We start from the raw sequence: 15996 nt of genomic DNA on the forward strand, positions 1-15996 counted from the left end.
TCTTTTCATCTCTCAATGAAGAAGAGGGTAAGAATTATTAATTTGTGTTTTACAAGAGAGCAGGGAAAAAGGTTTTCTGCTTTCCTCAATTATTTGCCTTTTACGTCACATATTGTAATTGTTGAAAGGATGGAGACTTGTTTATTTGGATGTTTGTATTTAGTGAATCTTGTGGTTATTAATGAAATATTTTTCTAAGTTTGCACTTGTCTAGATGAAAAGAATTTCAAGTCTTCTGCGGTTTGAGAATATAGTATGGAAGGTAATGCAAAAATAGATTGAATTTGAACGAGGGAAAGGAATGAAACAAGCTAAGGACAACTTAATCTAAATCTACAAAGCCAAAAGTTGAGTAACTCTGACCTGAGAGAGGAATCTGGACGGAATGGTGGAGACGATGGTAATCAGGGCAAAAAATTGGTCGTCCGATTGGGTCAAATCCTAGGGTGATGAGTGGATCAGCGGAGCACCGACTCGTTATCCTTCCACCGACGGGAGAGGGAGGTTGTCGCTGCTCTGTGAAGCCAGCCTGACGCGGTGCCCTCCTCTCTAAGAGACAGGAAGCCTCAGCCTTCGCTCAAGCCCCATGGCTCAACTCCCTACTTGGAACGGGCGTGCCGGCAAATTACTCCGTCAGATCCCGCCTGTCGGAAATGGGCCAATGTTCAACCAATTTGATGCTCCCGCTTGGGTTATAAGCTCACGCTACCGAGCTCAGCGACACATTTACTTGTAAATGAATAGATAACTAACTCCAGTTTAATATATTTGTTCGATGTGGGACTTTCTACAAACTTGATTAGGAGAAATACGGATATACCCGATCCGGCCCCCCTTACTACTACCACTCTCCCCCTATAAATCACATCTTGCCCGTAATTTGGCATCAATTTACAGTCAGGGCGCATTCCCCCTACACTATAGGGCTATAAAATTTTGATCTGGGCTGATTAGTCATTTTCCCAACTTAATTCCACTAAAATGCATGTCTATTGCACGTGAAAATTTCATACAACAACAATAATTTTAGGGTCCGCATGGTTTATAGAAATAGATGCTTGAAATTAGAAGTGTAGATCAAGGTTCAAAGTATTGTAAACGCAAGGTATATTGGAAAATATAATTTTAAGAGATATATTGAGATATGCTTTGGAAATACATAGATATGGACAAAAAATCAAAATATGCATGAATACACTAGAAAATCCTTAAAAAATATGAACAACAATAAAAATGAGTTTTATATGGTTATAACTAATTTATTTAAACATAAAAATTATTCTTTAATGATTTATATAAAGTATCGGGATATAATTAGTGACCGCTATAAAATAATAGAAGAACTAAAATGTATGTGTGTATGTATATATATACTAATATATTTATTAGTTAATACTTTTTAAAGTCATTTTTTAGTTAATATTTATTGTATATCGATTTAGATAATATTTATTATCTATACAAGTTAATATATACCTTAATTTGTTAATTAATAAATATAATTTGTATTTAACTTATTATTATATAAATATTAATAATCAAATTTTAGCATTTGTTGGGAAACACCTACCAACGCAAGAAAGATTACTTTAAATATAAAAAAAAAAACATGTTGTTTTAATAAGCAATTAAGGTTGGTCGCATAATGGTTAATTAATTATTGTTGTAAGATCTTTCCCCGAATTATGCTCACCCCTAGGGGTTTGCATATAATTCCCCAAGCTCGTCTCAAACCTGTAGGTAAATTAGTAAAATATCTCCAAATTTACTTACTATTTACATTTTAATGAACTAGTCTTTCCTTTAGGGTTCCTAGTGTAATGGATCAAATATTACTTTCCTTATCATGGATAGAAGTAGAACCTGATTGATGAAGTCTTGGACCCTTGAATAGCCAAAATCTTCAAAATGAAAAGAATAAATACCATTGGCAGATCAAGGAAAACAAATAAAAAGAGAAAGAAAAACAAGAGCAATTGTTAATAGTTTTTTGGAAACATATACTACATTGAAATAGATAACCGGATCATATCATTGCCACCACAATGTCTAATTAAACCAAATAATTCTGCAGTAAAACAATCTACAAAACGAAATCAAAAATTTAAGTTTAGGGTTAGCAGAAGTACCGGGAACCAGATGGTCAGCCTCCCAAATATGCCACATGGGCTTTGAGACGAGCTTGGGGAATTATATCATTGCACAATACGAGTTTTACAAAAGGTTGGCCTTGGTTCGGGGAAGCCGAGCCCCTTACAACAAACAATAAACAAAGAAAAAAAGTGGAAGGAGAATCCAGAGTTGTATGAGGAGAATGGGCAAAAAGAAGTTGCTTGGAGAAGACCCCAGCCCCGGCAGAACATCTTCAGGCCTCAACACCTACACGCTCGTCGGCTGCTTCAGCCTTCGTGTCTTCGATGCCCTTCAAGTAGGAAACGACACCGAACTTGGCCATCTCATCTTTATAGGCATTGGTGATCTTGAATTCTTCACAGCCTTAGTCGAAACCTCTTGATGTTTCTGCTCTGTCGCCTAGAGCTTCTCCCTGGTCTTCTTCAGTTGCTCATCGACCTCGTTCAAAGAGGTCCGGAGAGCCCTCATCTTCTCCCTCATGGCTGAGACCTTGGCTTCCATCTCCTTCCTACGGTCATGCTCCTTATGCGTCGTTGCAATGGACGCCTCTCGGCCGCTCTGGGACACGGTCAGCTGGCACTTCAACTTGTTAGCCTCCTTCAGGGAGGTTCTCAGCTGCTGAAGGTGAACCTCCACCTTGTCGCGTAGACCGACGGCGGTGGAAGACGTCTGCAAGGAACAAGTGGTCGTCAAAATGAAGCAAAGCAAAAGAGAAAATTTTGACTAAGTATAACGAATAGAAGCCTCACCTTGGCTAGTCGATCCAAAAGGGTGTCCCGAACACCCCGGATGTTCACCTGGGTCTAGGATTGCCTGTCCCCTAGTAATAGCATCCCGGTCACCAGGGCTCAGAAGAGTGGGGCACAAATTGTCGAGAGCCCCCAGCGGCATCCTCGAGCTGGTGATCCCTCAGTGTCAGTCTCTTCCCCCTTGGAGGTTGGGGGCCTCAGCGGGTTTCTTAGGCGTGGGTGTCCTTCTCCCCTCGGCTTCAGTCGGTGCCTTTCTCCTCTCAGCCTCAGTTGATGCCTTCGCCTGAGGCGGTTCCTTCGGGGCAGTTGTCTCCTTTGGGGCAGGCCTCTTCAACAAGGCCTCGCCCGTGCCCCTCTTGTTGGATTTATCATCTTCATTATTCGATCCTTGATGTCGTCGTCCATCTCTACAACACACAACATAACATGTAAGTACAAAGACAAAAGTAAGCAGACATTGGAAATCAACGACAAGAGTATCCATACCGAGGCAGGCGGGGCTGAGACCATCCCACACCAAGGTGTCCTCCGCTACCAAGGGCACAGCGCAAATCGTCCCTGTCAGCCGAATTCGGATCATCATGTTGGCCTCTTCGTCGTTATTATATGGCCATATTCTCTCACCCACGGGATCCGGTTTCCCCTAGTCAAACTTGAAAGGCCAACCCTCAAGACAAGACACAAAGTAGAGCCAGTACTTTCATCAGGAGATTCCTTGCCCCGCCAGCTACACTCGGCACCTCCAAGGGCAGTCCTCTCCCTTAGCACCCGAACTCCAAGCACCTAAGGGGAGTTCTCGAATTCACTAGTGGTATCCTCACTGTTGGAGGAGGTGGAATGGGGCATTCTGGTGTCTGAGAGGTGAAGAAGCTCATAGCACTCGAGGTCGGTGTTTGAGTACGACATGGTTCCAGAAGAAATTCTTTACCTAAAAAAGTTGAGTTTGAGGAAGAAGGCTAAAGGGTTAAGCTACTTGGTCGTCAAGGTTTATGAAGATTTAAGCGAAATTGAGCAAATGGTAGGAAACTGTCTCAACCAGCAGCCCTATTTAAAGAGAGATGTACAGCTCATATTGCTTCAATCCTATGGCCGCGGCGCTGCCGACCTAACAGCCCAAACCGATGCAAGCCACGTGGTGTCAACCTCGGGAATATGAAACGACACCGAGCAAATTAGCCAATCTACCGATCAACTCTGGGCCAGGAATGGTCTGAACCAGGTGACCCACCACTCATCTTGTGCACAGCCACAGTCGATCAATGTCGACGTTCGTACAAAGCACAATGGACGAAAGTGAGCGCTTCACACCCATGCCATGCATAGTCTCACCTCTCAACTCAACACGATTCTCCAAGAAGGCGGAAACTTTACAACAAAATAGTCGCCACAAGGTTACCCAGGGAAGCACTCATCGAGACGCCCTCTCCAACCGAAGCCATATTCTCTACTAGACGTGCCATCCTACACCTCTATAAATGACTACAGTACTCTCTTCAAATGAAGTCGAGGTCTCAGTTCATCGCACCGGTCGACCTCGACAACCACAGCCTCGAGAGTGGGGGGCAAGTGATATGCACATATGGCAAGGCCCAAGATTGCGTCATGTGGCATCGGACGGACGAGATCCTAGTCGTCCATCCCTAACAACCCTTAACTACTCCATTGCAAGGTCAAGTATACAAGGGGGTGCCTAGCTTAAGGTAAATCCATCTTGCTCATTACTGCTCTCTAGTTCTCTTGTTATCAGGTGACCTCGTCTGAGCCCTCATCTCAATCCTGGTCCGACCCCCTCACACATTTAACTAACTTGATAGTCAAGGTCTCCGCCCGTAGGATAACACCCGGGGCCTCTAACGTGCACTCTCTTGCTTTCAATTTGGACACGTCGACCTCGGTGAAAGAAACGAAATTACCTTGTTGCCCCTGGCCCCGTCCTTGGCAACAACACAATTAATTAACGATAAAGGGTAATTAAATAGCATGACCATGCTATTAATAAAATATATTATCTTTTATTATTTAATTAAATAGCATGGGCTTCAAAAATCAAATTTAAATAACTTCCATTCATTAATTAGGTTAATACAAAAATTATGTTAATTTAATCTAACATATTAGTTTAATTTTAATTATTACCAAATTATAGTTAGATTAAATGTACTTAGACCTACTTAATTAAATTGATGTATTAATTTAGTGTATAGTATTTAAAAATTTATTAACTTAAAACTAATTAGATATGTTTATTTAGATAATAAATTAATCTTTACCAATTATTAAGTGATTAAGTATCTCACTCATTGATCTATTATCTTTATATTTTTTATTTATTATAATTCTTGGAATGACAATTTTCCCCATAAAACTAGGGCCCTACCCCACCCCACCCCTCCCCGATCTTAAACAGGGGCGGGTGGGGTTTGTAGGGTGAGCATTCAAAGCGAATAAACCGAAATTTTTAAAATTGAAATAATAAATAAAAGCCAAACCAAACCAAATTATAAAATACCGAAACAACCGAAACCAAAATATTCTGTTTGGTTTTTGGTTATATCGGTTAAAACTAAATTTTAATAATGTATATATTTTATTATATATATTATATTATAATATATATATATATATATATATATATTATGAAAGAAATTTTTTTATATTATAAATAATATGATATATTATACATTAGATTTTACATATTATATACCAAAGTTTGGTTTATTCGGTTAACCGAATTTCTAATTCTAAAAACCGAAACCAAAAATCGAATTATTCAAAAACCAAATTAACCAGAACACAAAAAACCAAAATGAAGCTTTTGGTTTGGCTTTTCGGTTTTAACCCAATTATGCTCACCCTTAGGGGTTTGCATATAATTCCCCAAATTCGCCCCAAACCTGATGATAAATTAGTAAAATATCCTCAAATTTATTTGCTATTTACATTTTAATGAACTTAATCTTTCCTCGGGTTCCTGGTGTAATGGATCAGATATTACTTTCCTTATCATGGATAAAAGCAGAACCTGATTGACGAAGTCTGGGACCCCTGAATAACCAAAATCATCAAAATGAAAAGAATAAATACCACTGGCAGGATAAGGAAAGAAAAACAAAGAGAAATTGTTAATAGTTTATAGGAAACAGATACAACATTGAAACCAATAACCGGATCGTATCATTGCCACCACAATGACTAATTAAACCAAATAATTCTGCAGCAAATCAATCTATAAAACGAAATCAAAAATTTAAGATTAGGGTTAGCAGAACTATCAGGAACTAGATTAGGCTGATGGCCCGGGTGAACAAAATCTCACCAGACTCTCGTAATTAGCAAGCTGTTAAAATAGAATTTCAGAAAATAAAGCTAGGCAGTGTCTAATGCCAATTGGTTAATCTGGGCTGCCACTTCCTGACATATAAAAGGCTATTGTTAAACAGGGTACAGAATTTCAAACCCAAAAGTTAATCTAAATCTACAAAGCCAATAGTTGAGTAGCTCTGACCTCAGAGAGGATTAGAGGAAGCTTGACGGAGTGGTAGAGATGATGGTAAATCAGGGCAAAAAAGTGGTCGTCCGATTGGGATCAATTCCTAGGGCGATGAGTGGATCAGCGGAGCACCGACTCGTTATCCTTCCACCGACGGGAGCGGGAGATAGTCGCTGCTCTGTGAAGCCAGCCTGACGCGGTGCTCTCCGCTCTAAGAACCAAGAAGCCTCAACCTTCGCTCAAGCCCCACGGCTCAACTCCCTACTTGGAACGGGCGTGCCGGCAAATTACTCGGGCCAGATCCCACCTGTCGGAACCGGGCCAACGTCCAACCACTTTGATGCTCCCACTCGGGTTACAAGCTCACGCTACCGAGCTCAGCGACATTTATTTTCGCAAAAGAATAGATAATTAACTTCACTTTTATGTATTTGATCGATGTGGGACTTTCTACAAACTTCATTCAACTAACATGCATGTCCACTGCACATGAAATTTTCATATAACAATAATAATTTTAGGGTCCATTTGGTTTTCCGAAAACAGGTAATTGGAATGCCTACCCTCTACCCTCTCTTTGGTAGAAATGGGATTCTCATTGGAGAGTGTCACCAAGTAAAAAGCTCATGACAGAAAACCCCAATAACAAACAAAGATATTAATTGATAAATAAATATAATAATAAAGTAGAAATAAAATATAATTAGAGTAATAATAAAATAGCAATACAAAAAATAAACGATTTATGAAATAATAATAAAACATTAATAATTAAATAATAAAATATTATGAAAATAATAATATGATAATAATAATATATTAATAAAATTATATTAATCTATTATAATTAAAGTAATAATAAAATTCTAGTTTAGTACCCTAAATTTTTGGGTGTACTTCCAAGTTAGTATCCGAAGCCATGTTCTCTGCTAGACGTGCCATCCTACACCTCTATAAGTGGATGCAATACTCTCTTCGATTAAAGTCGAAGTCTCAGCTCGTCGCACCAGTTGACCTCGAGAACCATGGCCTCGAGAGTGTGGGGCAAGTGATATAGACGCATATGGAAAGGCCCAAGATTATGCCATGTGGCATCGGCCGGACGAGATCCTAGTCGTCCATTCCTAACAACCTTTAACCACTCCATTGCAAGGTCAAGTATAAAAGGGGGTGCCTAGCTTCAGGTAAATCCATCTTCCTCGTTACTACTCTCTAGTTCTCTTGCTATCAAGTGACCTCGTGTGAGCCCTCATCTCAATCCTAGTCTGACCCCCTCATACGTTTAACTAACTTGACCGTCAGGGTCTCCGCTCGTGGGATCACACCTAGGGCCTCTGACGTGCACTCTCTTGTTTTTAAGTTGGACACATTAGCCTCAGTGAAAGAACCAAAATTACCTTGTTGCCCCCAACCCCAACCTTGGCAACAACACAATTAATTAACGCTAAAGGGTAAGATAAATTACCTTACATAATATATTAATCAAGACCATGTTATTAATAAAATATATTATTTTTTATTATTTAATTAAATAGCATGGGCTTCAAAAATCAAATTTAATTAACTTTCATTAATTATTTAGGTTATTACAAAAATAATGTTAATTTAATCTAACATATTAGTTTAATTTTAATTATTACCAAATTATAGTTAGATTAAATGTACTTAGACCCAATTAATTAAATTTATGTATTAATTTAGTGTATAGTATTTAAAAATTTATTAACTTAAAACTAATTAGATATGTTTATTTAGATAATAAATTAATCTTTACCAATTATTAAGTGATTAAGTATCTCACTCATTGATCTATTATCTTTATATTTTTTATTTATTATAATTCTTGGAATGACAATTTTCCCCATAAAACTAGGACCCTGCCCCACCCCACCCCTCCCCGATCTTAAATAGGGGCAGGTGGGGTTTGTAGGGTGAGCATTCAAAGCGAATAAACCGAAATTTTTAAAATTGAAATAATAAATAAAAACCAAACCAAACCAAATTATAAAAAACCGAAACAATCGAAACCAAAATATTCTGTTTGGTTTTTGGTTATATCGGTTAAAACTAAATTTTAATAATGTATATATTTTATTATATATATTATATTATAATATATATATATATATATATATATATATATTATGAAAGAAATTTTTTTATATTATAAATAATATGATATATTATACATTAGATTTTACATATTATATACCAAAGTTTGGTTTATTCGGTTAACCGAATTTCTAATTCTAAAAACCGAAACCAAAAATCGAATTATTCAAAAACCAAATTAACCAGAACACAAAAAACCAAAATGAAGCTTTTGGTTTGGCTTTTCGGTTTTAACCGAATTATGCTCACCCTTAGGGGTTTGCATATAATTCCCCAAATTCGCCCCAAACCTGATGGTAAATTAGTAAAATATCCTCAAATTTATTTGCTATTTACATTTTAATGAACTTAATCTTTCCTCGGGTTCCTGGTGTAATGGATCAGATATTATTTTCCTTATCATGGATAGAAGTAGAACCAGATTGACAAAGTCTTGAACCCCTGAATAACCAAAATCTTCAAAATAAAAAGAATAAATACCATTGGCATATTAAGGAAAAAAATAAAAAGAGAAAGGAAAACAAGAGCAATTGTTAATAGTTTGTAGGAAACAGATACAACATTGAAACAAATAACCGGATCATATCATTGCCACCACAATGACTAATTAAACCAAATAATTCTGCAGCAAACCAACTGCCTAACATATAAAAGGCTATTGTTCAACAGGGTACTTTGCATATATTTTGTAGAATTTCAAGTGGTTGCAGTATCAACTCTCAACAAGATGGGATTTAATATGAATCAATTGAAACTTTGACAAACAAGTTTGACAGTGATCATTAGTTTTAGTGTAGAGATAACTAGAGCCAGAGATGGTGATGCACAAACCTTGCTTGGTTCAGTCTCAGATGATTCACGAACCTTACTGATTACTAATCCTGTCTCAAAATCTTGTCACTTTAACGTTAGATGGAAACAGCAGTCTCAATCCTAACGAAGGGATTATTCCAATTTTCCCAGAGGAGGATGCTGTCAATGGAGTTTTCTGCGGTTTGAGAATACAGTACGGAAGGTTAATGCAAAAACAGATTGAATTTGAACGAGGGAAAGGAATGAAACAAGCTAAGGACAACTTAATCTAAATCTACAAAGCCAAAAGTTGAGCAACTCTGACCTCAGAGAGGAAGCTGGACGGAGTGGTAGAGATGATGGTAAATCAGGTCAAAAAAGTGGTCGTCCGATTGGGATCTATTCCTAGGGCGATGAGTGGATCAGCGGAGCACCGACTCGTTATCCTTCCACCGACGGGAGTGGGAGATTGTCGCTGCTCTGTGAAGCCAGCCTGACGCGGTGCCCTCCGCTCGAAGAACCAAGAAGCCTCAGCCTTCACTCAAGCCCCATGGCAACTCCCTACTTGGAACGGGCGTGCCGGCAAATTACTCTGTCAGGTCCCACCTATCGGAACCGGGCCAACGTCCAACCACTTTGATGCTCCCGCTTGAGTTACAAGCTCACGCTACCGAGCTCAGCAACATCTATACTTGCAAAAGAACAGATAACTAACTCAGTTTAATGTATTTGATCGATGTGAGACTTTATACAAACTTCATTCAACTAACATGCATGTCCATAAATAACATGAATCAATTATGTACTTTATTCATTTATTATAAATATCAAAATGTACATCAATCTAATTGGATTTAAGGGCATGTATTATCTAACAATTATTAAAAAATAAATTTTAAATTTACAATATAAACTAATTTAGGTTCAGAGATGTAGGAATTTTCTTAATTTCCTGTATTAAGAAAACATATTTAAAATATAAAATATTAATTTATATTTATGATTAGGTCAGTTTGATTTTGGTCAATTTACAAATGGCTAAACTGAAACTAACCAAAATTAGTTAGGTTGGAAAATTGTTGAATCGAAGCCAATTGGAAATACAAGAAAGTGACCAACATGGGCTGAATTGGGTCAATTTAGTCAGTTTCATCTATTTGATGAACAACCTTAATTGGATGGACCCCATCCTTGCCTACCTACAATACGAACAACTCCCCTCAGACAAGAACGAAGCAAGGAGAGTCTGGCGGCAGGCAATCCACTATGCTCTACTTGAAGGAAAATTGTATAGAATATCTTTCACCTTGCCCTTCCTCCGATGCCTTCACTGAAAGGAGGGCGAATATGTACTCCAACAGATCCACAAAGGCATCTGTGACAACCACCTCGGAGGCAGATCCTTAGCATAAAAAGCAATAAGGCAAGGATATTTCTAGCTGACCATATAAAAGGACGTTGCTGAGCTCGTATAGAAGTGTGACCAGTGCTAGAGACATTCTAAAATTTCCCATCGGCTAGCCACGACCCTCTCGGCCCTCGGCAGTCCATGGCCCTTTGCTAAGTGGGGAATGGATCACTCTGGCCCCTTCCCTCAAGCCATTGGGAACAGGAAGTACTTGGTCGTCGTAGTGGACTACTTCACTAAATGGATCAAAGTCAAGTCCTTAGCAACCATCATAGCCAAAATGATCCAAAATTTCTTCTAAAAGAATGTCATATGTCGCTTTAGCATCCCCCACATGCATATCACTGATAATGGCAAGCAGTTCGACAATGCAAGGTTCAGAGACTGATGTGCAAGCCTTAGAATAAAGCAGCACTACACCTCAGTCAGATCCCCCCAAACCAACGGCCTAGCTAAGGTCACCAACATAACCATCCTAGAGGGATTGAAGATAAGATTGGGCAGAGCTAAGGGTCTTTAGGCTGATGAGCTATACAACATCCTTTGGGCCTACCGAATGACACCTAAGACCACCACCGATGGGACATCGTTCAACTTGACATACCGGATCGAGGTTGTCATCCCAAAAGAGATCGGCTAGCCGACACTTCGAACTGAGGCATACAATGAGGTCGAGAATGACGAAGACCTGAGTAACAAACTGGACTTGTTGGAAGGCTTTTGGGAGCAGGCTCAAGTCAGGATAGAGCCTATTAGCAAAGGGTCGCTAGATATTATAATTCTCGAGTGAGGGAGAATCACTTCCAAGAAAGTGACCTCGTCCTCAAAAAGGTCACAATGCCCAAGCCCGACGTTGGAAAGCTCAGCCCTAATAGGGAAGGGCCCGATAGAATCAATCAGGTGGTCGGCCCCAACACTTCTCGACTAGAGTATTTGTGTATAAGGCTGGTACCTTGTACTTGGAACTCCGAGAACCTTCAAATGTATTACCAATGATGTAATCTCTTGTATGAAAGCTTATCAATGAAAAGTGAAACGTTCCTCCCACCTTGGCTCAAATTTTAATGTAAATGTTCCTTCTCCACCTAAGTTGCTCAGAGAATGGACAAAAATAAGTTGCTTGGAGAAGACCACTGAATAACCAAAATCATGAAAAGAATAAATACCATTGGCAGATTAAGGAAAGAAAAACAAAGAGAAATTGTTAATCGTTTATAGGAAACAGATACAACACTGAAACAAATAACCAGATCATATCATTGCCACCACAATAACTAATTAAACCAAATAATTCGGCAGCAAAACAATCTATAAAACGAAATCAAAAATTTAAGATTAGGGTTAGCAGAACTATCAGGAACTAGATTAGGCTGATGGCCCGGGTGAACAAAATCTCACCAGACTCTCGTAATTAGCAAGCTGTTAAAATAGAATTTCAGAAAATAAAGCTAGGCAGTGTCTAATGCCAATTGGTTAATCTGGGCTGCCACTTCCTGACATATAAAAGGCTATTGTTAAACAGGGTACTCTGCATTTTGAGAATTTCAAACCCAAAAGTTAATCTAAAAGTTGAGTAACTCTAACTTCAGAGAGGATTAGAGGAAGCTTGACGGAGTGGTAGAGATGATGGTAAATCAGGGCAAAAAAGTGGTCGTCCGATTGGGATCAATTCCTAGGGCGATGAGTGGATCAGCGGAGCACCGACTCGTTATCCTTCCACCGACGGGAGCGGGAGATAGTCGCTGCTCTGTGAAGCCAGCCTGACGCGGTGCTCTCCGCTCTAAGAACCAAGAAGCCTCAACCTTCGCTCAAGCCCCACGGCTCAACTCCCTACTTGGAACGGGCGTGCCGGCAAATTACTCGGGCCAGATCCCACCTGTCGGAACCGGGCCAACGTCCAACCACTTTGATGCTCCCACTCGGGTTACAAGCTCACGCTACCGAGCTCAGCGACATTTATTTTCGCAAAAGAATAGATAATTAACTTCACTTTTATGTATTTGATCGATGTGGGACTTTCTACAAACTTCATTTCACTAAAATGCCTTGCATTGCACGTGACAATTTCATATAACAACAATTAATTCAATATTTTTATTAAAACACATTAAAAGGGATAGATAGTAAAAGCATTGTGTGATGGTAGATTTAAATTTTGTAGCTCATTTCCGTTGTTAATAAAAATGAATTTTATTTATTAATATTTATTTTTGTTTGATAACTCCACCAATGTGAGCATGCATGTCTTACACTACCAGTTAGGGGTGAGCACGGGCCTGTTAGGTTGGTTTCATGGCAGAACCTGAAACCTACCCTGTGGAGGTCGGTTCCAAGTTTTTGGAACTGTAACCTATCCTGTAAAGGTCTGTTCCAGGATCAGTTCTGGCCTTAGTGGTTCCGGGGTCAGTTCCAAGGTCTACCCATGAAACCCGTTCTTTCTTCTCCCCCTTCATAAAAGAAAAGCATGTTCTTTAAAAACATGATTTTTAATAAATATAATATATAGTTTAAAATGTATATTATCTTTATTAATTAACTTAGTATGTAGATTATCATTACATGGTTATAAACTTATAAATTAAATTTAAATTTTGTAAATATTACCTTTTACATTATTTATTGTTCACACTCAAAAATATTCAGGGGTTCAAAACTTCACTACTTATTGTGCACATTCAAAAAATATTCCCTCTGTAACCATGAATGCTTGGGTTGAAATCTTCTCATCCCAAAACATATTCCAGGGTTTTTTTCAAGGAAAGTTCGGTTTCAACGCAGTTCATTGGGTCAGTTCTGGTAGGGTAAATTTCTAAACCCTATAACTGGCCTATGTGGGGGTCAATTCCAAGAATTTGGAACCAAACCCTACCTTGTAACATATTGGGTAGAGTCGGTTCAAGACCAGTTCGAGGTCGGTTCAGTGTAGAACCTACCCATTTGCTCACCCCTACTACCAGTCCCAAGCCTAGATAAAAGAGGAGGGTTGTGTCTAGTTGGCTACTAAACTTGGTTAATGGGATTCACAATCCCATTGACCAAGAAAACCATTTTCTTTTTTCAAATTTGTATAAGGACTTGGGAAAGTTATTTTCTTGGATACCCATCTTCTGACTAGGAAAATAACTTTCCCACACCTGGGTGAAGTTATAAACACTTAGATGTGACAAATGTCCTTTTTAATAATGAATTTTTTATGGATAAAATGATCGTCGTCTTATTTACCTAGGAAATAAAAGAGCATGGGTAAATGCACCTACCTGAGTAAATGCTTCCTAGGAAATACTTACCCGAGTAAGTAACTTGTCGAAAAGTGAATAGAGCCTAAAACTCTTACCAAACCCTCATGAATATGAATCCTGATTTGGTTTTTCATCCTCATGCTAAGGCATCATCCAGAAATGGCATGTTACACCTTTTTTTTTTTTTTGATAGAAACCAAGAGGGTTTACACAAGATGGGGGGTAGCGCGTCCCCATAAATCACTTATAAATACAAGCTAGATTTCAAGGAAGATTACTAAGATTGAAACTTACTGTACCCTGTAGGGACGAAATGGCATGCTACACCTTATTAAATAAAAGGGATTGCCAAAGTAGGATTCATATAGCTGATCCCATATAGTAGGGATAAGGCATTGATGATGATGATTTCTTTTGGTTTAATATGACAAATAAAATAATATCATATTTATATAATTCTTGTTTTTATTTTCATCTATTTTTTATTGTGACATCATGTTAACCAATTTTACTTGAAAGAAAATATATCTCATTTTTGGGCAACTTTAAATTTTCTATTCCATATCCATAATTAATTCTAAAAATAATTATTTTTTATCACATTTATATCTATTTACTATGACAAATTTATAATATGTTGGATATACTAAATTTATTTAGAAATTTATGTGTTTTGTAATTTTTTGTAGTCCTATCTATTTTTTAATTTTTATTATTTAATATGGCATTATTGGTTGATCCATTTTATCCAAATAATTGGTTCACTATAATGCAAATCAAATAGGTTGGGCAAAGTTTATGCCAGCTTAAGCTCAACCCAAGTCCAACCCTACGCATTAGGCCTAAGGCTAAAGACCAAAGTCAAACTTTGACATATTCAACTTGAGCTGAATATACATTGAAATTTGATGCCCCTGCAACAAAATTTGACATAAACATATGTGTATAATTTTAAATGCATGCATATATGCAAATATGTATGTATGTACATACGTATATACGTATGTATGTATGTATGTATGTAGTTAGGCTTGAATTGGGCTACCTAAGGGCTAGGCTTAGACCCAAGTTGAAAAGTAGAAAAGCCCAAACTTTTGAGATTAGGCCTAAGCCTAACTCAAGGGCCAAAAATCCAAGTCAGTTTGTCTAAAACTTTAGTTGGGTCTAGTCTCAAGTTAAGCCCACCCAATTTGTATCTCTGGGATCAGTGACCACAATTAAATGCAAAATAGTTTTCTTTTCAAGTTAGTTTAATATTTTATGCTATTTCCATCATTAATAGAAATGATTCTTAGTTGTCGAACTTAATTTTGTTTAATATCTTAAATACATAGTATTAGAGGTGCACCAACATTTTTTTAGCAATTTTCTGTAGTTTTAATAGCTTTTTATGTCTCTATCTTTTTAAAAATTGTTATTATTTAATTATGACATCTTAGGTTAACCCATTTGACTTAAAAGGTTGAACCGTTTAGCCACCACTTGAATAGAAAAATGATTTTATTTCAGGGTCAGTTTTAAGTCTTCTATTTAATTTCCATCATTAATAAAAATACTTATTGTATTTTATACTTATTATTGTTTAATATGATAGATATATAATATCAGAAATATACATAAAATTTTTTAAAGATTTTTGTAATATTTACATTTTATTTATTTTCAAATTTTTACTATTTAATTATAAAACCATTGGTTGGACCATTTGTCACAAATGGTTGAACTACTTACCTGCCATTAAATGAGTGTTTTATTTTCATGTTGGTTTTAAACACATACTTTATATTATTAAAATTATTGAATTTAATAGAATTTTTTGGTGAGAAACAAAAATACTTTAAATAAAGTATATAACTAAGTCAACTTGATGGTGTGCAATCTGACTACTCATAGTTGGGGGGCGATTCAGACTCCAGGTGGACGACGAGTTGGATCGATTGCAAAACAATCTATCAGAGAACCTGGGGTAGCTAACCCGGCGAGGTCGCTCTGATGCTTAAATCAGTAAGTATGTTGTAAATGTGAGATGAATGCTTGAGAGCTTGAATGCTAGAGAGTAGAGTAATCACGCGT

General features: G+C 37.6%; 1 long non-coding RNA gene and 4 other non-coding genes across 5 annotated transcripts; all 5 read right to left on the reverse strand.

Moving 5' to 3' along the window:
* Positions 1 to 413: 413 nt before the first annotated feature.
* Positions 414 to 719, reverse strand: LOC148845970 (signal recognition particle RNA). The gene has a single exon (XR_016102748.1).
* Positions 720 to 2072: 1353 nt separating this feature from the next.
* Positions 2073 to 4963, reverse strand: LOC148845971 (uncharacterized). The gene is made up of 3 exons (XR_016102465.1): positions 3369 to 4963; positions 2883 to 3289; positions 2073 to 2802 (listed from the first exon to the last, which is right to left on the reverse strand). It is a non-coding gene; the product is annotated as an uncharacterized LOC148845971 (long non-coding RNA).
* Positions 4964 to 6446: 1483 nt separating this feature from the next.
* On the reverse strand, positions 6447 to 6754 carry LOC148845972 (signal recognition particle RNA). Its single transcript, XR_016102746.1, has one exon.
* A 2898-nt stretch (positions 6755 to 9652) lies between these two features.
* Positions 9653 to 9957, reverse strand: LOC148845973 (signal recognition particle RNA). Its single transcript, XR_016102750.1, has one exon.
* Positions 9958 to 12327: 2370 nt separating this feature from the next.
* On the reverse strand, positions 12328 to 12635 carry LOC148845974 (signal recognition particle RNA). Its single transcript, XR_016102747.1, has one exon.
* Between the last annotated feature and the right edge of the window lie 3361 nt (positions 12636 to 15996).

This window comes from Nelumbo lutea, chromosome 7, assembly GCF_056320005.1.
Source record: "Nelumbo lutea isolate HS-2025 chromosome 7, American lotus-T2T, whole genome shotgun sequence".
Taxonomy (NCBI): domain Eukaryota; kingdom Viridiplantae; phylum Streptophyta; class Magnoliopsida; order Proteales; family Nelumbonaceae; genus Nelumbo; species Nelumbo lutea.